The sequence below is a fragment of the Periplaneta americana genome, chromosome 5 (genome assembly GCF_040183065.1).
Source record: "Periplaneta americana isolate PAMFEO1 chromosome 5, P.americana_PAMFEO1_priV1, whole genome shotgun sequence".
NCBI lineage: Eukaryota > Metazoa > Arthropoda > Insecta > Blattodea > Blattidae > Periplaneta > Periplaneta americana.
Window position 1 is genome coordinate 39,394,513 of NC_091121.1, and position 25,774 is coordinate 39,420,286.

General features: G+C 34.1%; 1 long non-coding RNA gene and 1 other non-coding gene across 3 annotated transcripts in view; one reads left to right on the plus strand and one right to left on the minus strand.

Moving 5' to 3' along the window:
- Positions 1-25,774, plus strand: part of LOC138700473 (uncharacterized) — a 263,149-nt gene that overhangs the window by 60,445 nt on the left and 176,930 nt on the right. The window lies entirely within an intron of this gene.
- TRNAS-GCU (transfer RNA serine (anticodon GCU)) lies at positions 23,688-23,761 on the minus strand. The gene has a single exon. It is a non-coding gene; the product is annotated as a tRNA-Ser (tRNA).

Below are 25,774 nucleotides of genomic sequence, written 5' to 3' on the forward strand. Positions count from 1 at the left end.
ACCTACACCACGCCGGTGATTATTAATAGCAGTTACAGTAGTAAAAATCATAGTAGCAACAGTAATAATAATAATTCAAGCTATTAGATTTAACATCTGCGTCGTTCTACAGATATTCAAGAAATGCCAGTCTTCAGTACAATTATTATCAAAATTCAAGAGAAATGCATTTTTAAACTTTGTATAAATAAGAAATATAGTTTTTTCTCTTCAATGGAAAAGTCCGTAACCCCCTTGTTCTCGTTAAAGACTATAAACGATAAACTCGATACACATGTCTTCTCTGAAGTAGAGTAAAACATCTGTCCGGCCAATTAGGTTAGTGGAAAGCTGCACATGTTGGCTCGAATGCTTTCATAAAGTCTGCATAATCATCAAAATTTCATCAAATTACATTCGTAAATAAGACAATATTTGAGCAATTTGCTTTTATAGTATTGCCTCTAAATAGAGAAAACGCTTTAAATTTCAGAGTTAATTTATGACACAAAATAATTAAGGATTTTCTTCGTTTATTGCCGTGATAAATGTAGTTCCATTATGCGTGCTAAGAACCAGGCACACAGGCCCTGTTTGACGTTTCGTAAGACTCTATACACATCACAATTTGAAGTTTAAGTTTTTCCTGCCTCATGTAAAGAAGACATATCATTTCTGAGTTACAATTTAATTTATTTAATTATTCTGGTACAATTAAGGCTGTGAAACCTTCTCTTCCTCACTACCAGAAGTGAAATATACATTGAAACAATAACAATGAATTATATTACGCTCAAGTTATTTCGTGTCGTATTGGATCTATAGCAGAAACATTTCTCCTTGAGGAACGGAATGGATTTAGGAAAGGAAAATCGACAGTAGATTGTGTTTTTCCTTTGCAGCAACTTATATAAAACAGAAATAATTATAATTTAGGAATAAATTTATTGTTCATAGATTATTATGTAATATGATCAAAACTATCCTAGGTATTGAAAGGCAAAGACTTTCCCAATCAACTAATAAAATCAGCATAAAGTTTATATTATAATACAAGAATAAGAATAAACGAAAGAAAAACACTAGGAAGTCTAACGACAGTAAATAATAGTCATGTACGACAAGAATGTTCTTTCACTTATAGTCTGCTTTTAAAGCTTTATTTAGAGAAAGTCATGAGAAAATGACTGGATGTCTTAAATAAAAGTATTATTAATTAATTAATTCATTCATTCATTCATTTACTCATTCACTCATTCATTCACTCATGTATCTCATCCGTGTAATAATTCACTTATTCATTCATGTATTTATTTCTTTATCTACTTATTTATTTATTATTCACTTACTCATTTGTTCATTTATTTATTCTTTTACTTATTTACTCATTTGTTTGTTCCTTCATTTCTTTATTCATTCTATTGTTTACCTCTTTACCTCTTTCTTTGTTAATTTATTTATTTACTTTTTTCTTTCTACATTTATTTATTTATTATTCACTTACTCATTTACTCATTTATTCTTTCACTTATTTATTCATTTATTTATTCATTCATTCATTTCCTTATTTATTCAATTGTTTACCTATTTACCTCTTTAACTGTTTCTCTGTTTATTTATTTATTTACTTGCTTACTAACTTCTTTCTATATTTATTTATATATTTATTATAGCGAGGTTAGGGTCGAGAGGCCTTACCTTCCACATTACCAAAAGTGAAATACGCATGCAAATAATAGTAACAGTAGTGATATTACCAATAATACTTAAGTATAAAGTCTTTAACTAGCAGATTAAGAAGCTTACATAGACCTATAATGAAACACTGAGTAAACATTAGATTTCCCTGACTATTACACTCTTACTACGTCATACTACTTTTGACCAATAAAACGGTACGAAAGGACGTATTTCGACCAATCATGGCTGCTTATCGCACAATTTTATCGCGTCCCTAGCATTTGTTTAATTTTATCGCGTCCCTAGCATTTGTTTCTTTGTTTGCCAACATTTGAAACTGCGCTGGTCTGGACGTCAAAAAAAAAAAAAATATATATATATATATATATATATATATAATTACAAACCACTCCAGTCGATGCACAGCAGTTTCAAATATGACTCGCATTGGCGTTGAAGAACAAGAATTAATAAAAATCACTGATCATACCTATGCATCTTCTGAAATCCTATTTACAAATAAATGAAGAGCACCATTCGGAAATCCTGAATAGATTGAATACACCATGTAGGCCTAAATCAACGAGTTCCACTTCTATTACGCACACGTCCAATATAATATCAATTGAACCACCAACCACATTCAAATTTGAAAATTGTACATTCAATAATTATTCCTTTTAAAATTATTCATGTTTATTTTTTATGTCGTCGTCGTTAATTAAAACTTTTCTAACACTTGTGTATATTAGTTAGGTTATGTTATAGCTTCTGCGATATGATATTATGGATAGTCACGTATCAGAGATTGTTTAATATTAAGATTTATTGAAAATCATCTGTCAAGTGACGTTGATTACTGGGATTCGGATAATTGAAGTGGAATGCAACTGTCTTAATAAAAATGAAACTGAATCAACAAAGCTTTCTTGACTAGTAACCGTCTACAGAGTTCAATGAAGATTCCATTGTTGGCACAACTGCCATCTAGCGTAATGGTGCAATAATACATTTGAAGACAGGTTTATTTTCGTAAGTCAATTAATATTTTATTGTATTGGAGTACTTTGTTACTTATAATCTTTATATACTTTCTTCTAATCGTGTAATAGTCAATTAAATCCCACTCGAGTTTTGATTTTCTCTAGATAAATCAAAACCTCTAGTGAGATTACTGTTGATAATAATTAAGTACTATGGCGAAGGAACAAAATAAATTACAATAAAATGTGCTGCTTAATTTAAAAGTAGAACTATAACGCTGCAAGTGCTGACGCGAAACGGATTATTATTATTATTATTATTATTATTATTATTATTATTATTATTATTATTATTATTATTATTATTACAAAATCGAGACAGATCGATGACTTTTCATCGTTCATTCAACCCATAATTCTGGAGTCGGATCATGGTAACTCCTTAGCGGAGGTTTCAATATCTACAAGAAATTTAGTTACACTTATTTACCGACAGGAGGCAGAAGGACAAGTGGGAGGTTCATCGCCTCAAACGCCACGCAGTATGAAACCACAGTCTACTATATACAGTCACGAAGCTTGAGTTTTGAGGGTGCTAGAAACAATAAACTGTGCCGGTACTATTTTGCATTGCCTGTAATGAGGCGATATTGGCGATCCTAGTGGTGAGAACTATCTAATCTTTGCATATTTACTACGTATTGAGCTTCGTGACTGTATATACTAGACTGTGATGAAACTAAGGAATTGGTTCCCAACCTGCGGTGCGCATACCCTTTGAAAGCTCGCGTTGGGCTGTTCAGGGTACGCCAAAGCCTAACTGGTAATGACGGACATTACATCTTGTTACCTTGCAACATGCAATATCCTGTCGTCTGCACGTCGCTACTCATTATATTATTATTTTCAGAAATTTGTAAAATAAATAGGCCTACTGCGTTTGGTCAAGTTTTTTCTATTACTTTTAAAATGAAAAACTAACCTAGATATACTAAGTCTTTTTATTACATATTTATGTAACTGGTTACTTACTTACTTACAAATGGCTTTTAAGGAACCCAGAGGTTCATTGCCGCCCTCACATAAGCCCGCCATCGATCCCTATCCTGTGCAAGATTAATCCAGTCTCTATCATCATATCCCACCTCCCTCAAATCCATTTTAATATTATCCTCCCATCTACGTCTCGGGCTCCTCAAAAGTCTTTTTCCTTCCGGCTTCCCAACTAGCACTCCATATGCATTTCTAGATTCGCCCATACGTGCTACATGCCCTATTGCCCTGCCCATCTGAAACGTCTGGATTTAATGTTCCTTATGCCAGGTGAAGAATACAATGCGTGCAGTTCTGCGTTGTGTAACTTTCTCCATTCTCCTATAACTTCATCCCTCTTAGCCCCAAATATTTTTCTAAGAACCTTACTCTCAAACACCATTGATCCCTTAGTCTCTGTTCCTCTCTCGAAGTGAGAGTCCAACCATACAGAACAACCGGTAATATAACTGTTTTATAAATTCTAACTTTCAGATTTTTGACAGCATACTGGATGATAAAAGCTTCTCAAACGAAAAATAACACGCATTTCCCATAATGATTCTGTGTTTAATTTCCTCCTGAGTTCATTTATATTTGTTACTGTTGCTCTCAGGTATTTGAATTTTTCCACCTCTTCGAAGGATAATTCTCCAATTTTTATATTTCCATTTCGGACAATATTCTGGTCTCTGGACATAATTATATACTTAGTCTTTTCGGGATTTACTTCCAAACATATCGCTTTACTTGCTTCAAGTAAAATTTCTGTGTTTTCTCTAATCGTTTGTGGATTTTCTCCTAACATATTCACGTCATCCCCATAGACAAGAAGCTGATGTAACCCGTTCAATTCCAAGGCCCCTCTATTATTTATGTAACTGGTGTGACAAAAAAAATTGATGTGGTGGGAGCTAGAGGTAAAGTTTTAGTAGAAACTACGTTAAGGAGTACGAAAGACAGAAAGTGGTTGGAAATAGCTGAACTAAGGTATTACTAGGATGCTAGAGAGAAGAACAAAGTCTCTAATCTAGACTTGGGGGTTTTTAACATGCCGAAAATCTCCAATACGGAACACACGGCTTAAAGTCCCTTGCAGAGTAATTGCGCTCCGGATTTTTACGTCCTGAAAAATCCATCGACCCCAGCCGGGTTTGAACCCGCAATCCTTCGGTTTAGAGAAAAGTACTTTACCCTTAGACTAGTGACTATTTGATTAATATAAACAAGAAAATTTCACATTCTCTCTCACCCAACATTTCAATTAGATACTCAGAGATTAGAAGCCGGAGTCCTAGCAAATCCATTGTTCTATCCATTCACTTAACACTTTGTCGCCATAACCTCACAAAGTATTTAGGCCTATCCAAGGGGGCGTTACTGAAGTTGTGTTCATCCTATCTGCAGCTGTGCTGGCTCGGAAACGGAAGTGGAGTTCACTACACAAGTCAAGTGTTCTACTACAGCGTTCTCAGGTATGCAACTCAGCTCCTCTAATTAGGTAGCGTCTGTACTTAGCTCAGAGAAAACTTCCTCGTTCTGAGGAGTAGGCCTAGTGATTAAATGTTGTAAACAGAAAAGAGATTAATTCTACATCAACGATGCCTTCAGAATAAAATGTATCATGTCAGAAACTAACATGCAGTAAAAATGATCATTAAATTTTTAATTTAATATTTTTTTTTAATTATACAAGTGTCAAGCCATTTCATATAGCGTTACAACATGTTCTATTAATTAACAGTAACTCTTGATTTTATAAGCTATTAAGTAGGATTCATATATTCTGTTAAATTACAGCTAAAGCAAACCCGTTATTTGACAAATTTTTCGGTGGTGTAAAATTCGTTATGCAAATGTATTTGAAAAACAGATGAACATTTTAACAGACTTCAGTCAATATACGTGACCCTTCGATTTTAAATAAAATTGTGGGAAAGTGTTGGTTTTTTTAGTTGGTTATTTAACGACGCTGAATCAACTACTAGGTTATTTAGCGTCGATGGTATTGATGTTAGCGAGGTTGTATTTGGCGAGATGAGGCCGAGGTTTCGCCATAGATTACTTGAATTTCACCTTACGGTTGAGGAAAACCTCGGAAAAAACCCAATCAGGTAGTCAGCCCAATCGAACCCGCGCCCGAGCGCAACTCCGAATCGGTAGGCAAGCGCCTTAGCCGACTGAGCTACGCCGGTGGCTCTAAAGTCGTATCATCGGCGTTCTTTATATACCGGATAATTCAATAAAAGCGTGCAAAGATTGAACAGGAAATGGAGGATATTCTACTGAACATTTTGAGATAGGCCTATCGGATTTGTTGGTTAGTTGGTTATTTAACGACGCTGTATCAACTACTAGATTATTTAGCGTCGATGAGATTGGTGATAGCGAGATGATATTTGGTGAGATGAGGCCGAGGATTCGCGATAGATTACCTTGCATTCACGTTACGAAAAAAAACCCAACCAGGTAATCAGCCCAAGCTGGGATCGAACCCGCGCCCGAACGCAACTTCAAACCGGCAGGCAAGCGCCTTAACCGACTGAACCACGCCGTGTCGGATTTGTGGTCTATCAAGCCAGATTAAGGAGATCAATTCAGTTTCTCTGTAAATTTCTAGGTCTGTATTGTAGACTACAGCTCAATGTGCCATATTTCCTACCGCCAGTCTGAATGGCCGTATTTACTCATACAGTATTAGCGGTTCGTGGAAAAGTTTTATTTTAGTATGTCCAATTCTATTGTTCCACCTTTAGGGGAGGGCACGAACGGGGATTGTCCTCGCACTCAGACCGCTTGGATGGGCCCATTGTACTACCTGGGATGGAATGGTGTGTATGCCTTAACGCCTCCCCCTCCCCCGTACGCAGATCCTGCCGCCACCGAACTTCCCCTTAACCTACTCGTTCATCAATCGTCGGCAAATTTGTACTCACGATGACATCATTAAACGCAACCCGCAATACACAAGATGTAATATTAATCGAAGTGTTCGGATCCCAGTGGCGAACTCTCAAAACAAGTATCTGACGTAGACTACACAATATTGATTTATAGATGGACAGATTATATTTTACTTCACCTTTATTTTTACTGTGCTACAACCACCTAGGAAAATACGTCACAAATTGCCACTCTTAATACAACTCGTAAATTTTCGTCTGCTAGTCACGATCTTTGTTTAGATATTACAATTGTTCCGAAATATATTGAATATATCATAGCCAATCATAGCAGCTATGTAGGGTACCGGCAGGTGACCTATGATAGGACTACACTTATTTTGTATGGAGAGCATTTTAAATAAATCTAAGCCAGTCTGGTGTGTTATACAATGGCAATGTTTTATATCCTGACTTATTTCCAGCTCTCTTAATAACACGTTACTCCACCTAATAGACTTTTTTAAAGTCGTATTTCTAGTCCTATATGTTACTACAGATACAAGTTGCTTCATGTTCAGATTCATTTCTTCTATATATTTTCTTCATGCTTGGAATAACTCCTCTCCTGTTGTATTTCCTTTAAGTGCAATGACACCGAGCAAATATTCTTATACAGAGAAATCCTTCGTAACTCCGCGAGTTAACATTACCAGTATCTGTGTTTCCACCTAAAGTGAGAGATTAGACCACTGTTTATGCATCTTTGATTTTATTCCTCGTTCAGCTATCCTCCTTTGCATTGTTCGTGTGGATAATTTCATACTGTTAAAACATAAAATTATTGGGGATAAATAATGATAGCAACTTTATTCAGACATGTTTTAATGAACTGTCTTTCATTAAGTTATACAGGGACATAATTTTATTTTTACTTCAATTTTTATTCTACCTGAGTTTTTTAATGTACTTCACTCCCACCCCTTCTACTAATGAACTTCAACCGTCCTCCACACAGATCCAAGACCGCATATACGGTCATAGTAGTCTTACGGTCATAGTAAACAGTACGTTCCAAAAATATGTTCGCATTTTCCAGTGACGAAAGAGCTTTCAATATTAAATTATTTTCGCACAGGTACTGTCGTCCATTTGCCTATGTAGTATTCCGGTTTCCCCCACCAGCTTTTATTCGCCAGCTAGTGGCTGGGATGTCTTAGCTCTTTTCTGAAAACATTAATTTCTGTTAGGAATTGGACGTCTACGTAATATTATAGGCCTACAACTGTTCAAAATAACTTAAATAGAAGGGCCTCGTTAAGTAATTAACTGTCACGTGATTTCCTCCCTTTCTACGACCCTACGACATAACCACTTGCACGGACAGTAGATAGCATGTCTGAGTAATTTTATCTTTTCGGATCGGGCAGAAGTGAAGATTGAATTTACAGTACGTAAGGTACTCTTTTATAGAGTAGGTACAGAATTATTTCAACATGAGTAACTAGTTACAAGGACGAAACTGGTAATTGGGATTAGGTACAATAGTCTATAGTGCGATAATATGCACATTAGAACTGAATCCTGTATCGAAATGAACGGCCACCATTTTCAAAAATGTGTTTAAATATCCATATTATGATTATTTTTCAATTTAACTTCATTCTTTATATTGTATGCTAATGTGCTGTAGACAGTATAATATACACTGCATAATGAATACGTCCACATGGACAGTTCAGTTTGTGAGTAAAAACACTCATTGTTAATACTGTACTGTACTTTGATTAAGCAAAAACCTAATGAAAATGATCAAACTGAAAAGCGCGATATTTCCTAGTTTACGTAAATGGATGAACTACTTTTCTTCCCTCCTATACCTAGTAAAGTGATTTGTATATATATTACTCCAGTAGGCTATAATCGAACTCTAGTCGTGGAAGGGATAGCAAACGGCGTTGATCCAGAGGTATAGCCAAGTTAATATTAAAAATGTTAGTAAAAATAAAATTATGTCCCTGTAGAACTTCAATGATTTTGCGATTTCCAAAGCACAACTTTGACTCATAGATTATTTCATCATATTTTAGTACGGGAACTATTATTTAAATTTAGTTTTTTTTTTTAAGTTTTAATTGTTTCGTCCCGTCCGCCGCCCTACGAAAAGAAAATTATGTTTTTACTTATTTTCTACTGTATATATTTCTGTTTACAATTACATTTGATATGTTTGTGCTTACCTATGATTTCGTGATAATCTCATGACATGTCGTAATGTTGCTAGATGTTTGATTTATAAGTACCTATTATAATTTTAGAACACAAGAAGCGTCTACATTGTCACCATATGCACAACAAATACTGTTCTTCCCATTCTTCCTTAAACACACGTTTCCGAACAGAAGTTGAAGGTTTTGAGAAAGAAACAATCTAAATGTTATCAGGTAACCCGCCACTGATAGATGCCTGTGTACTGGAATTGTAGGCGAGTTGGACGGAAGAGAGGGAGTGAAGCAAGGACAATTTACTGCGCTTCCCCTGCGGCGTCACTATTGCTAGTGATCGTAATGACATTTTGCCGATCCCTGGCCCATATGATCCCTTTACATTCCGCGCTCCCTTAATCCCTTAACCCGAGTTAGGGCCTATCATGAGCCCAGTGGAGAGCCCACGGTGCATAGCACTACCACCAACAACGAATGACCACATATCCACAGGGTCCAAGTCCAGTGGCAGCCCGCAGCCGACTCTATATCGGAGCAAGTTCAAAACCTAGGAAAGAAGTGGAGATGATTATGAAAGAGGGGAATGGAATTGTGATTGTGAAATGAACCCGAGGTCCAACATCGAAAGTTACACAGCAGTTCTGATTCGATTGAGGGAAAACCTAGGAAAAAACCTCAACCAGGTAACTTGTCACAACCAAGATTTGAACCAGGGCCTGCTCGTTTCACGGTCAGACGTTCTAACCGTTACTTTACAGTGGCACAATAATCTCTAGGTTAAACTGTAAACACATGATACCCAATTTCGTGCTTACGCAATTCATTTCAGGCCATGGAAAATTTAAAACATATTTTAAACGGTTCATAATCAATAATGTAAATGAATCCATGTGTAAATGCGAGGAAAGCGACCAGACTGTTCATCACCTCCTCTTTGATTGCCCAATTTTCGAAAGAACTCGCCTGTTATTACTGTCACATGTCATCTCGTGTTCTGGGCAATTTGAAAAACCCCTGTGTTTTATGTTTAAAAAGAAATGCTGTTCAAGAGAATTTCAGAAATTCATATCACATATTCACAATTCACTATAAATAACTAGTTTATGTGTTTCTGCGATAGTAAGAGAATTTGTAGTTAATGAAATTAGAAAGGATATATGAATGAGTTAATTTTGTTTCTATATATTCAGGGTCTATTTTTTTTATCATTAATATAACATGCAACAGAGCCAAACAGGCTGCAATAAAAGGAAATACTACTATTAATAATAATAATAATAATAATAATAATAATAATAATAGCTATAATATCAGTGTTTCATATCATATATGTCTTTATGTAACTTTCCTTTTATTTATCTTTTCTGTGTATTGTATATATAATATGTCTATGTCTTATGTTTGAACATGCACTAGTATGTCATGTCTATTTCATGTCATTTTATGGCATATACGTCCTTAAAAGTAATAGGCCTATGTACATTTCTACGAAATGCTCACTTTTTTTTTATATCCTGGGAAAGTACGGTATGTAATATGTTAATATGTCTGCATTTCATATATTGTGTATCTATTTCTATATATTATATCTATTTTATCTCATATCTTTGTCTTTGTATAATATAAATATGATTTTTATTGTCATACACATTTAATGTAATATGTGTATTTTATAATATAATTATGTATACATTTTATGTAACTATTTGTACAAGGCTATAATATGAATGATTTAATTACAGCCCTAATATACCTTCGGGTAAAATAGGGTTCTATAAACTTGGAAATTCAATAATAATAAAATAATACTTTACAGTGGTGGATGTCTGAGTATGTCAGACGTGTCCTTTGCTGTAGTTGAAAGCATGTGGCTGCAGTACGGCGGAGCACCCCCTTACGTCAGTGTAGATGTCCGCAACCATCTGGATGATACTATTCCTGGTTGCTTTTCTATATCCAGCGAGGTCACCCGACATGAATGTACTTCATTATTTCTTATGGCTATGTTTAAAATCATGTGTTTATAAGAACTCAGCTACACAGATAGTGTAACTATAACATCAAAGTTACACTTGTCGTTGGTATAATTTCGTGGTAAATTTAAAACGAAATACCACGAAATTAGTCATATCACGAAATTAGCCAAGTCTGTCCTATTAGATTAATAACAACTTTGTTTGCCTACTTTAATTTCAAGATTTTGAAAGTCAGGTAAAAGATATTTGTCTCTCTCCAGGACACAATATCACCGCTTAAAACAGCGTAACACGACGTAATGCACACATTCAGCCCTTATGAAACTGAAATAATTAGGCCTTACTTACTTGCTTTTAAGGAACCCGGAGGTTCATTGCCGCCCTCACATAAGCCCGCCACTGGTCCCTATCCTGAGCAAGATTAATCCAGTCTCTATCATCATATCCCACCTCCCTCAAATCCATTTTTATATTATCTTCCCATCTACGTCTCGGCCTCCCTAGAGGTCTTTTTCCCTCCGGCCTCCCAACTAACACTCTATATGCATTTCTGGATTCGCCCATACGTGCTACAAACCCTGCCCATCTCAAACGTCTGGATTTAATGTTCCTAATTACGTCAGGTGAAGGATACAATGCGTGCAGTTCTGTGTTGTGTAACTTTCTCCATTCTCCTGTAACTTCACCCCTCTTAGCCCCAAATATTGTCCTAAGAACCTTATTCTCAAAAAACCCTCAATCTCTGTTCCTCTCTCAAGTGAGAATCCAAGTTTCACAACCATAAAGAACAACCGGTAACATAATTGTTTTATAAATTCTAACTTTCAAATTTTTTTACAGCAGACTGGATGACAAAAGTTTCTCAACCGAAAAATAACAGGCATTTCCCATATTTATTCTGTGTTTAATTTCCTCCTGAGTATCATTTATATTTGTTACTGTTGCTCCAAGATATTTGAACTTCTCCACCTCTTCGAAAGATAAATTTCCAATTTTTATATTGCCATTTCGCACAATATTTCCGTCACGAGACATAATCATATACTTTGTCTTTTCAGGATTTACTTCCAAATCTATTTCTTTACTTGCTTCCAGTAAAATCCTCGTGTTTTCCGTAATCATTTGTGGATTTTCTCCTAACATATTCACGTCATGTGTAACTATAATATCAAAGTTTATTTGTCGCTGGCATAATTTCGTGGTAAATTTGAAACGAAATACCACGAAATTAATCATATCACGAATTTAGCCAAGTCTGTCCTATTAGATGAATAACAACTTTTTTTGCCTACTTTAATTTCAAGATTTTGAAAGTTAGGTAAAAGATATTTGTCTCTGTCCAGGACACAATATCACCGCTTAAAACAGCGTAACACGACGTAATGTACACTTTCAGTCCTTATGAAACTGAAATACTTAGGCCTATCACTTTTTAATGAGATTCGAACCCGGGCCTACTTCGTAGCCGGAAACACTGCCAATCGAGCCAAAACGGAGAACAATTTATTCATCTAATTATAATCTGACATATTCCGGATTTCCTCTTCCACTTTGTCTTACACCTTCCGTAAACAATGGCGCTAAAAGTGCATAGCTTATTTTTCACTTAAGACTGAAATTCAAACACGAAATTGATGTGGCCTGCAGTCAGAATTCGTCAGGTGTTCCTTTAGATGTGCAATTGAATTCAGGTTGTAGCTGGTAATTAACCGTTCCTATAAAGTGCAATCAGTTGCAAACATGGTGAGATCTATGTAATCAAACATTCTGCATTACTCGTCACTTAAAGTGTCAATGCTTCCGTTAATGTCTGCAATTTAAAGTAATTGTACATCAGTTTCACCGTTCTAATGTAAAACAATGCATAAGTGCATTCAATTGTCTTTAACGCAGATGTATAAGGGAAGTGTATGCAAGATAAATTCAGATGTTCCTTGCGTGTCTAAGACTACCTGTAACCATTTGGTACCACCTCTTGTTTTGAGAAGTATCCAAAAATACTTTTAAGATTAACATATTTCATAGGATGTGATGAGGCCTTTCCGTTACAGTGTTTACATTTCTTCGCTGTTTCCGAAAGATAATTCTTAGGTTCCCTTCTAAAATAAAGTTTTATTTCCTTTTTTCAGCTCCTAAAATCCTTTGCTACTGCGTCAAGTCTTCGTAAAAAAAATATACTACACCTACATTCCTGATAGTATATTAATTATTCAGAATATTATTGAAATACAAAGAATTTAATAAAAAAAAGCGCATTTATAGAATATATGAAAGCGTTTGACAAAATAGATGAATCGCTAAATGCAGAAAGATAATATGTCCCCCCTCTTTTTTTTTTTTTTTTTTTTTTTTTTTCGAAAATGAGTTTCATAGTCAGTAGGTATCTTCAGGAGTAAAGCCACTTTTTATGGAGAAAAGAGATTTCTTTTGCAACTATTATGGCAGCTAAAGGTGCAAAAATTATCCATTTGAAGCAGAAAGGGGATATATTCCGAACATGTCTCTTTTCTTTGCTTTAATTTTGCATTTCAAACTTTGTTCTATATTGTTGTACTTTATAGAACTATAATACATTACTATTGCTTCAATTTTTCACTACTTACTTTTTCCTATATTGCTGTATTTCATAGGCTTATAATGCATTATTATTATTGCTTTAATTTTGCATTAAAACTTTGTACTACATTGTTGTATTTCATAAGCCTACATTATTGAAAGAAAATAAATTATATTCAGGATTTTGTTTATATTTGCTATACATTAATGAGCTCTGTAACTATTTTCGTTCGAAGTAAATAATGTTAAATGTAGAAAGATGACATGTCCAATAATTTTAACCTCTCGCCCTGTAAAAATATATGAATGTAAATTCTTTAAATGCTCCTAAATTACTTTAGCATAAATACTTAAACACCGAGAGTCCTTAAAATTAATAATAATAGGTATGAAATATTGCGTAAAACAGTTTTCCGTGTCTCCTGTAAAATTTATAAAAGTGGACTTGTCACCTTTCTGCATTTAGCGGTTCAAATAGAACTCTACTTTGGAAAATTCTAAAATAAGAACTCTGCAACTCAACTTAACTGAAATAATTAAAGACATATAAATAGTTCAGCGATCAGAGTTACCTGGTTCAAATACACAATTGGCAGGAGTAGATGTTAAGATAAGACATTGGCATTTTGCGCCAATAGTTTAATACATATACACGGTGAAACGTAAGTAATGACATTAATTTCGGGGGGGGGGTCTTTTTTTTAGATATTTCAAACAAAAAGTTTAATACATTTGAGTGCTTGCTTATTTATGTATTACTTATTTATTTATTTATTTATTTATTTATTTATTTATTTATTTATTTATTTGCTTATTTATATATTTCCTTACTTGTTTATTTATTTATTTATTCATTAATTTATTTGTTTATTTACTTATTTATTTATCTGCTCATTTAATTACTAACTTCTTAATTAATTAATTTATTTATTTACTTATTTATTTATTTATTCATTTATTTCTTTACTATTTATTTTGTAAATTCGTACTTACTTACTTGCGGCTTTTAGAGAACTCGGAGTTTCATTGCCTCCTTCACATAAGTCCGCCATCGTTCTTTATCCTGAACAAGATTAATCCAGTCTCTACCATCATATCCCACCTCCCTCAAATCCATTTTAATATTATCCTCCCATCTATGTCCGGGCCTCCACAAAAGTCTTTTTCCCTCCAGCCTCCCAACCAACACTCCATATGCATTCCTGGGTTCGCCCATACGTGCTACATGCCCTGTCCATCTCAAACGTCTGGATTTAATGTTCCTAATTATGTCAGGTGAAGAATACAATGCATGCAGTTCTGCGTTGTGCAACTTTCCCCATTTCCTGTAACTTCATCCCTCTTAGCCTCAATTATTTTCCTGAGTACCTTATACTCAAACACCCATAGCCTTTGTTCCTCTTTCAAAGTGAGAGTCCAAGTTTCATAACTATAAAGAACAACTGGTAATATGACTGTTTTATAAATTCTAACTTTCAGGTTTTTGAGAGCAGACTGGATGACAAAAGCTTCTCAACCAAATAATAAGAGACTTTTCCCATATTTATTCTGTGTTTAATTTCCTCCCGAGTGTCATTTATTTTGTTATTGTTGCTCCAAGATATGTGAATTTGATCACCTCTTCAGGATAAATTTCCAATTTTTATATTTCCATATCGTACTGTGTTCTGGTCACGAGACATAATTATATATATATTTTTTTCAGGATTTACATCCAAACCTAGCTCTTTACTAGTTTTAAGTAAAATTCCCGTGTTTTCCCTAATAGTTTTTGGATTTTTTAAAATTAATCGAACTAGTTTCTTGGGAGTACCAAATTCAATTCGAATATTATATAAAACTTCTCTCTTAACCGAGTCATATGCATTTTTGAAATCTATGAATAACTGATGTACTGTACCTTTTTACTCCCATTTTTCCTCAAATATCTGTCGAATACAAAAAGCGGATCAATTGTCGATCTATTACGCCTAAAACCACACTGATGATCCCCAATAATTTTGTCAATTCGTACCAAAAAAGAATTACTTTGCCTCTAAAACACAATTTGATCTTATTCAGTGCTATTATGAATGTAATAGAGACTGTTACAGTACATTGAGAAGATTCGGAACTTTAAATGGGTTGAGGTATGGATCCTGTAATTTGTCGTTATTGTGGAAGCTTGTAAACAAATTTGAAGACACTTGTTCCGTGGCAGGTAACAAACGTTGTGGTAGACCAAAGTCCGTAAAAATCTGTGTGAATGCAGTGATGGCTTTTTGAAAAGTGTAGGAAATTAGACAAATTTAGAATAATATGAATATGAATAAAGTTTACAAGGCTACTCAACTGTGTAGCGTTTATCAGAAATTGGTATATAGGTCTACCTCAATAAAACTCAATCTTTTATGAACAAAACTGTACTATCATTTTTCTATAAACGTAGCTACTAACAAAGTTAGACGACTTTCAAATCTTTAGTGACTTTTGATTAACCCTATACAGATAAAAAACAAGTTCAATTCAAAGACGTTTGCTTAATGAGTCTATTTTAACCGCGTCCATGAGGCTGAAAGACCGTCTAAGTAATTGTTTCATGTGCTACACAGCTCACGATCACAAACGCTCAAGTTTCCATAGAGACCGGTTCGTGAAAGCAAAGAGTACTGACTTCAAAACCACGACTCTGAATTTAAATCCAGTTATATCCAACTTCCGATTGCGCTGCAGTCTGCATTCCTATTTAATTGACAACGCATTTCCCGAGAATCAAACCCGTTTTCATTGAACTTGTTCTACAAACGAGGAAGAACATCGGCGTTCACAGATGTCTGTTCCCGTTTGCATCGAGATTTATTTTATTTTATACCTCCTATTCTTTACTTAAATTGTGTTTAAACTGAAAGCAATATAAACAGTAAGTAGGCTATTCATTGAATCTCCTAAAATTTACAATGAACACTATTCACTGTGCCTTTAAAAATAATAATGTGATATGAATTGAAAAATTCGTGCTCTCTAATCTAAAACTGATGGAGATGACATAAGTTATATTTCTCATGCCCTTTAAACTAAGAATAGGTCTATGAGTAAGACTTAATGATACATATTTACAATATCTGTTTTAAACTAACTTTAATAGTATGTTAAAATTCATCTGTCCTTTTAAAATTAAAGTGGTAGCAATATGAAATATCCATGGCTCTTTAGGCTATACGAAGACAATAGTAATATAGTCGAAAGTCGTAGCTCCTATTAAACTAAATGTGGTGGTACAATAATATTAAATGTCCATGGTTCTTTATACTCGTACACTGATAACAGCTCCAATTAAACTAAAAGTGTGGTAGTATTAAATATCCTTGGAAGAAAGTCGTTGAGAAGGCCAAAACTTTCATCTGAGAGTTGTAGAACCTGAAGAAGAAGAAGAAGAAGAAGAAGAAGAAGAAGGAGAAGGAGAAGGAGGAGAAGAAGAAGAAGGAGGAGGAGAAGAAGAAGGAGAAGAAGAAGAAGAAGAAGAAGAAGAAGAAGGAGAAGAAGAAGAAGAAGTATTAAATATCCATGGTTCTTTATAGAGCGACAACAGCTCCATTTAAAGTAAAAGTGTGGTAGTATTAAATATCCATGGCTCATTGTACACTAACAACAGCTCCAATTAAACTAAAAGTGTGATAATATTAAATATCTATGGTTCTTTATGCACAGGCAACAGCTCCAATTAAACTAAAAGTGTGGTAGTATTAAATATCCATGGCTCATTGTACACTAACAACAGCTCCAATTAAACTAAAAGTGTGGTAGTATTAAATATCCATGGTTCTTTATGCACTGGAACAGCTCCATTTAAACTAAAAGTGCGGTAGTATTAACTATCCATGGCTCATTGTACACTAACAACAGCTCCAATTAAACTAAAAGTGTGATAATATTAAATATCCATGGTTCTTTATGCAATGGCAACAGCTCCATTTAAACTAAAAGTGTGGTAGTATTAAATATCCATGGCTCATTGTACACTACCAACAGCTCCAATTAAATTAAAAGTGGGATAATATTAAATATCCATGGTTCTTTATGCACTGGCAACAGCTCCATTTAAACTAAAAGTGTGGTAGTATTAAATATCCATGGCTCATTGTACACTAACAACAGCTCCAATTAAACTAAAAGTGTGATAATATTAAATATCCATGGTTCTTTATGCATTGGCAACAGCTCCAATTAAACTAAAAGTATGGTAGTATTAAATTTCAATGGCTCATTGTACACTAACAACAGCTCCAATTAAATTAAAAGTGTGATAATATCAAATATCCATGGTTCTTTATGCACTGGCAACAGCTCCAATTAAACTAAAAGTATGGTAGTATTAAATATCCATGGCTCATTGTACACTAACAACAGCTCCAATTAAACTAAAAGTGTGATAATATTAAATATCCATGGTTCTTTATGCACTGGCAACAGCTCCAATTAAACTAAAAGTGTGGTAGTATTAAATATCCATGGCTCATTGTACACTACCAACAGCTCCAATTAATCTAAAAGTGTGATAATATTAAATATCCATGGTTCTTTATGCACTGGCAACAGCTCCATTTAAACTAAAAGTGTGGTAGTATTAAATATCCATGGCTCATTGTACACTAACAACAGCTCCAATTAAACTAAAAGTGTGATAATATTAAATATCCATGGTTCTTTATGCATTGGCAACAGCTCCAATTAAACTAAAAGTATGGTAGTATTAAATTTCCATGGCTCATTGTACACTAACAACAGCTCCAATTAAATTAAAAGTGTGATAATATCAAATATCCATGGTTCTTTATGCACTGGCAACAGCTCCAATTAAACTAAAAGTATGGTAGTATTAAATATCCATGGCTCATTGTACACTAACAACAGCTCCAATTAAACTAAAAGTGTGATAATATTAAATATCCATGGTTCTTTATGCACTGGCAACAGCTCCAATTAAACTAAAAGTGTGGTAGTATTAAATATCCATGGCTCATTGTACACTAACAACAGCTCCAATTAAACTAAAAGTGTGATAATATTAAATATCCATGGTTCTTTATGCACTGGCAACAGCTCCATTTAAACTAAAAGTGTGGTAGTATTAAATATCCATGGCTCATTGTACACTAACAACAGCTCCAATTAAACTAAAAGTGTGATAATATTAAATATCCATGGTTCTTTATGCATTGGCAACAGCTCCAATTAAACTAAAAGTATGGTAGTATTAAATTTCAATGGCTCATTGTACACTAACAACAGCTCCAATTAAATTAAAAGTGTGATAATATCAAATATCCATGGTTCTTTATGCACTGGCAACAGCTCCAATTAAACTAAAAGTATGGTAGTATTAAATATCCATGGCTCATTGTACACTAACAACAGCTCCAATTAAACTAAAAGTGTGATAATATTAAATATCCATGGTTCTTTATGCACTGGCAACAGCTCCAATTAAACTAAAAGTGTGGTAGTATTAAATATCCATGGCTCATTGTACACTACCAACAGCTCCAATTAATCTAAAAGTGTGATAATATTAAATATCCATGGTTCTTTATGCACTGGCAACAGCTCCATTTAAACTAAAAGTGTGGTAGTATTAAATATCCATGGCTCATTGTACACTAACAACAGCTCCAATTAAACTAAAAGTGTGATAATATTAAATATCCATGGTTCTTTATGCATTGGCAACAGCTCCAATTAAACTAAAAGTATGGTAGTATTAAATTTCCATGGCTCATTGTACACTAACAACAGCTCCAATTAAATTAAAAGTGTGATAATATCAAATATCCATGGTTCTTTATGCACTGGCAACAGCTCCAATTAAACTAAAAGTGTGGTAGTATTAAATATCCATGGCTCATTGTACACTAACAAGAGCTCCAATTAAACTAAAAGTGTGATAATATTAAATATCCATGGTTCTTTATGCAATGGCAACAGCTCCATTTAAACTAAAAGTGTGGTAGTATTAAATATCCATGGCTCATTGTACACTAACAACAGCTCCAATTAAACTAAAAGTGTGATAATATGAAATATCCATGGTTCTTTATGCACTGGCAACAGCTCCATTTAAACTAAAAGTGTGGTAGTATTAAATATCCATGGCTCATTGTACACTAACAACAGCTCCAATTAAACTAAAAGTGTGATAATATTAAATATCCATGGTTCTTTATGCACTGGCAACAGCTCCAATTAAACTAAAAGTGTGGTAGTATTAAATATCCATGGCTCATTGTACACTAACAACAGCTCCAATTAAATTAAAAGTATGATAATATCAAGTATCCATGGTTCTTTATGCACTGGCAACAGCTCCAAATAAAACTAAAAGTATGGTAGTATTAAATATCCATGGCTCATTGTACACTAACAACAGCTCCAATTAAACTAAAAGTGTGATAATATTAAATATCCATAGTTCTTTATGCACTGGCAACAGCTCCAATTAAACTAAAAGTGTGGTAGTATTAAATATCCATGGCTCATTGTACACTACCAACAGCTCCAATTAATCTAAAAGTGTGATAATATTAAATATCCATGGTTCTTTATGCATGGCAACAGCTCCATTTAAACTAAAAGTGTGGTAGTATTAAATATCCATGGCTCATTGTACACTAACAACAGCTCCAATTAAACTAAAAGTGTGATAATATTAAATATCTATGGTTATTTATGCAATGGCAACAGCTCCATTTAAACTAAAATTGTGGTAGTATTAAATATCCATAGCTCATTGTACACTAACAACAGCTCCAATTAAACTAAAAGTGTGATAATATTAAATATCCATGGTTCTTTATGCACTGACAACAGCTCCAATTAAACTAAAAGTGTGGTAGTATTAAATATCCATGGCTCATTGTACACTAACAACAGCTCCAATTAAACTAAAAGTGTGATAATATTAAATATCCATGGTTCTTTATGCACTGGCAACAGCTCCATTTAAACTAAAAGTGTGGTAGTATTAAATATCCATGGCTCATTGTACACTAACAACAGCTCCAATTAAACTAAAAGTGTGATAATATTAAATATCCATGGTTCTTTATGCACTGGAACAGCTCCATTTAAACTAAAAGTGTGGTAGTATTAAATATCCATGGCTCATTGTACACTAACAACAGCTCCAATTAAACTAAAAGTGTGATAATATTAAATATCCATGGTGCTTTATGCACTGGCAATAGCTCCATTTCAACTAAAAGTGTGGTAGTATTAAATATCCATGGCTCATTGTACACTAACAACAGCTCCAATTAAACTAAATGTGTGATAATATTAAATATCCATGGTGCTTTATGCACTGGCAACAGCTCCATTTCAACTAAAAGTGTGGTAGTATTAAATATCCGTGTCTTTATTTACATTGACAGTAATGGTAATGTTAAAATTAATCTCTACTTTTACACCAGAATTTGGTGGTAACATTAAATACCAATGTTCTTTCTATAATGACAATAATAGTAAAGTTAAAATTAATCGCTCATTTCGGACTAAAAATGTTCATAATATTAAATACCCATAGCTCTTTTAACTCTAACAAAAATGGTGATGTTAAAAGTTCATCGCTCCTATTAAACTAAAAGCGGTAGTAATATTATTACCAATTTCTCTTCTTACACTGACAACAATAGTGTTGTAAAAATTAATAGTTCCTTTTAAACTGAAAATAATGGTTATATTAAATATCCATCTTTCTTTTCACACTGACAATAAGGGTAATGTTAAAGATTTATCACTTCTTTTAAGCCTAAAATCATGGTTAATATTAAATATCCAGCGCTCTGTTTGCACTTACAATAACAGTGCTGTTAAAATTCATCATTCCTTTTAAATCGAAACGAGTAATAATATTAAGTACTATCTTTTTTCTTACACTGATAATAATGGTATTGTTAAAAATTCATTGTTCCTTTTAAACCTAAAATTATGGTAATATTAAATATCCAAGTTCTGTTTGCACTTACAATAATTGTGCTCTAAACATTCATAATTTCTTTTAAACTGAAACTGGTGGTAATATTAAATACGTATCTCTCTTTTACACTGACAATAATGGTAATATTAAAGATTTATCACTTTCGTAAACCTAAAATTATGACAATATTAAATATTCATCGCTCTTTTACACTGACAATAACCTGATATTAAAATTCATATCTCCTTTCAAACTGAAACTGATGGTGTCATTAAATCTTCGAAGGATGGATCCCCATCTTGGTTCTGTTGTGAATATGGTAAGTTTTAAAATTACGCTTTTGTAGAAAACGAGTTTTGGAAGATAGATCAACAAGTACCTGATGTGACCAATTATCTACTCAAAAATGAGGACGAAATAGACAATGACCCTATCCAGGAAAAGAGCAAGACATGGAGCATCTCTAAACATTTTATCTCATAGAAGCTTTTCGTGCATTCGTGATGAAATGACATGCTTGCCAACTGTGCCGCCCAGCTAAGCTGGTCCCCAACATCTGCGACACTAAAAATTCCTCTTCAGTCTTAAGACCCACATATTATACCTCTGGTAGTGATATGCTTTCCTTCTAGATAATAGGCCTCTATGTGCTAGTCGTCATATCCCCAGAACAACCAGGAATCTAGACGCCTTCTGTGACTCTTAAAATAACTATTTATCGCATAGAACTCACCACTATCAATCTTCTGACAAATCGCGAGGAACATCTCTTGTAGCTGACGGCTGCTTTAACGTCAAGCAATCACAAGAGGTGCCCTATTTTTAGAAGGAAATGATAATAAATGAAGAATAATTGCGAAGAATGTTTGTGGGAAACGTAGGAGGACTCTGAGCTAAATCCTCAAAATCTTGGCTTTGTACACCACAAATAGAACTCTTCCATCGCCGTGAGCTGAACTCGGGTCTCAGGTAGTCGTAAGCCAGTGTTCTGCCAACTGTGTAATATTTATTCTGAAAAATTAAATAATTTATAGCCATATAACCTTAATAAAGTTGTAATAATCTTTTCTTCGAAAAAGACCGCCGACATCGATTCCAACTTGTCTGATAGGTGAACACGCAAGACTCATTTATACAAGTCATAAAATTCAATAAAGGTTAATCATATAAAATAAACTATAAATCAATATACAGATATTATAGCGATAAGCAAATTATAATAGTCATATTGAATTTTATAGAACTGTCGATACCGATCAACTGAATTAACATGTAACAATGTTTTATGGAATTAATTTCTGCACAAAAAGAAAGCTATAAAATCTTTTATATAATTTTTTTATAATAATAACTAATTTATTTCAGTGATTGATGCCACTGAATACCCGGTACGTTCTGCGAGTGCAATTAAAACAGATCCATAAACGAGATGAGCATCAAGAATAAAACGTGGTGTCAGGTGCTTTGGTAGCAGTAAAAGCCTCGAGACCTCCCGTCCGCAAGTGAGCGTGATACTGTGTTTTGTTGAACTGCAATGAAAACCATCTGCATTTTCGATATAACATTTTCAGCTGTCATAAACTTTATATGCCGTGCGTTGCACTGAGCATGGTCAAACGTAATTAAAACTTTTATTTCTTTTTGTTTTACAGTTCTCAAATACCGCGCCATAAAAGCAATTGTTAAATGTGAAATTCATTTCATATAATTAGTAGAATGAATGTTAAATATGTCATAATTGGCCTACATACTTCTTAGGAGTATAAATTACAATTCCCGGCTACAGTGCGAGCAATAGCATATCGGGTTCTGGAACATTAAGTAGGATGCCGGAATGGTGGGAAAAATCTGCAATCATTGCCATATTTAGAAGTTGCAAGTTCAGGTCAAAGAGATGTGGATTCTGAATCAATGATTTAATTGCTTTTTAAAATAGTCTCCACTTGGCGATTCACTAGAAAATTAACTCGTGGCCCCACTTCTACACTTTCAGTCGTTAACTGTGGTTGAGCGATCGATAATTTTGGGAAATGAACAGGATACTTTTTCGATAATTTCTTCTTTTTGGGTACTCTTTTTTTCTTCTTTCCTTCCTCCTCTCCTCTCCTCTCCTCTCCTCTCCTCTCCTCTCCTCTCCTCTCCTCTCCTCTCCTCTCCTCTCCTCTCCTCTCCTCTCCTCTCCTCTCCTCTCCTCTCCTCTCCTCTCCTCTCCTCTCCTCTCCTCTCCTCTCCTCTCCTCTCCTCTCCTCATAACAATATACTCTTTATACCTTACCACAAGACCTCTTTATATTCATCATCCTATCAGTTTCAGTTGCTAGAAATTGTAATTCGCTTCCGAATGATGTAAGGGGTTATACAAATCTGGCTTTCAGGTAATAGCTCCCTGTAAAGCAGGTTTGAATAATTTCAAGGAAAAATTGTTCCGGAGCCGGGTATCGATCCCGGGACCTTTCGCTTAGCGCGCGAACGCTCTACCGACTGAGCTACCCCAGGAACTATACACGACACCGTCACAATTTTTCTTTTTATATCCACACAACTCTCTGACTCTCACTCTGAGAGAGGAACATAGGTTAAGGGTGTTTGAGAATAAGGTGCTTAGGAAAATATTTGGGGCTAAGAGGGATGAAGTTACAGGAGAATGGAGAAAGTTACACAACACAGAACTGCACGCATTGTATTCTTCACCTGACATAATTAGGAACATTAAATCCAGACGTTTGAAATGGGCAGGGCATGTAGCACGTAAGGGCGAATCAAGAAATGCATATAGAGTGTTAGTTGGGAGACCGGAGGGAAAAAGACCTTTGGGGAGGCCGAGACGTAGATGGGAAGATAATATTAAAATGGATTTGAGGGAGGTGGGATATGATGATAGAGACTGGATTAATCTTGCACAAGATAGGGACCGATGGCGGGCTTATGTGAGGGCGGCAATGAACCTGCGGGTTCCTTAAAAGCCATTTGTAAGTAAGTAAGTAAGTATATCCACACAACTCAAATGAGCTGACAAGACGCCAGGACTCAACTATGAGTGCACACAATACTGTGTGACTTAATTTGTGGCTTTCTGTTAACGTTTTTCTGTTTTCCTTGAAATTATTCAAACCTGCTTTACAGAGAGCTACTACCTAAAGCCAGATTTGTATAATACATTCGTTACTGGAGGTATGTTAACAGAAAACCACAAATTAAGTCACACAGTATTGTGTGCACTCATAGTTGAGTTCTGGCGTCTTGTCAGCTCATTTGAGTTGTGTGGATATAAAAGAAAAAATTGTGACGGTGTCGTGTATAGTTCCTGGGCAGCTCAGTCGGTAGAGCGTTCGCGAGCTAAGCGAAGGGTCTCTGGATCGATACCCGGCTTCGGAACAATTTTTCCTTGAAATTATTCAGATGTAAGGGGTTGTTGGACAATAACTTCATTTAGGTCAAAATTACATAAATTCTTGCTTAACAGATTAATTAGTGATTAACATTTGTTAGGCCTACTTATAATGAAACTAACATCTGTCCATTCTTATTATTATCATTAATTTCTCTAAATAGAATACAAAACCTCTAATGGCAAAATCTCATAACATTAATATTCTCATTATATCAATATATATTACATTTATCTTTTGCTAACTATAATATAGTTCTAGTACACTTCTATTAAATTAATTCTCATCATTTTAACCAACTAGCTATCTCAACCTAATTACCTAAAATTCTTTACATAGTAGATAAAGAGTGAATTGAATTGCATTAGCTAATAAATTAAGTTATCACTTTTTCTTATAGGTTGTATCTCAATTTAAATAAACGTGTACTAGTCGTTAAAACTTAACTGAAGAATACTGCTGGAGAATCCTTTAAGTGTATTGTAAATATTCATAATTTAAATATGTATATATGTCACTATTGTATTGTTTAAGGTTGGTTGAGTGGAGGAGAAGGCCTTATGGCCTTAATTCTGCCAGCGAAAATAAAACATCCTCTCCTCTCCTCTGCTTCGCAGTTGAAAATATTTATATATACGGTAATTATTTTTATTTACTTATTTACTTCCTTATATACTTATTTACTTACTTATATACTTATTTATTTATTTACTTATGTACTTATTTAGTTATTTACTTATTTATATACTTATTTATTTATTTACTTACTTATATACTTATTTATTTACTTACTTATATAATTATTTATTTATTTACTTACTTATATACTTATTCATTTACTAACTTATATACTTATTCATTTATTTACTTATATACTTATTCATTTATTTACTTATATACTTATTAACTTATTTACTTATCCATCCATCCATCCATCCATCCATCCGTCCGTCCGCCTGCCTGCCTGCCAGCCTGTCTGCCTATCTATCTATCTATCTATCTATCTATCTATCTATCTATCTATCTATCTATCTATCTATCTATCTATCTATCTATCTATCTATCTATCTATCTATCTATCTATCTATCTATCTATCTATCTATCTATCTATCTATCTATC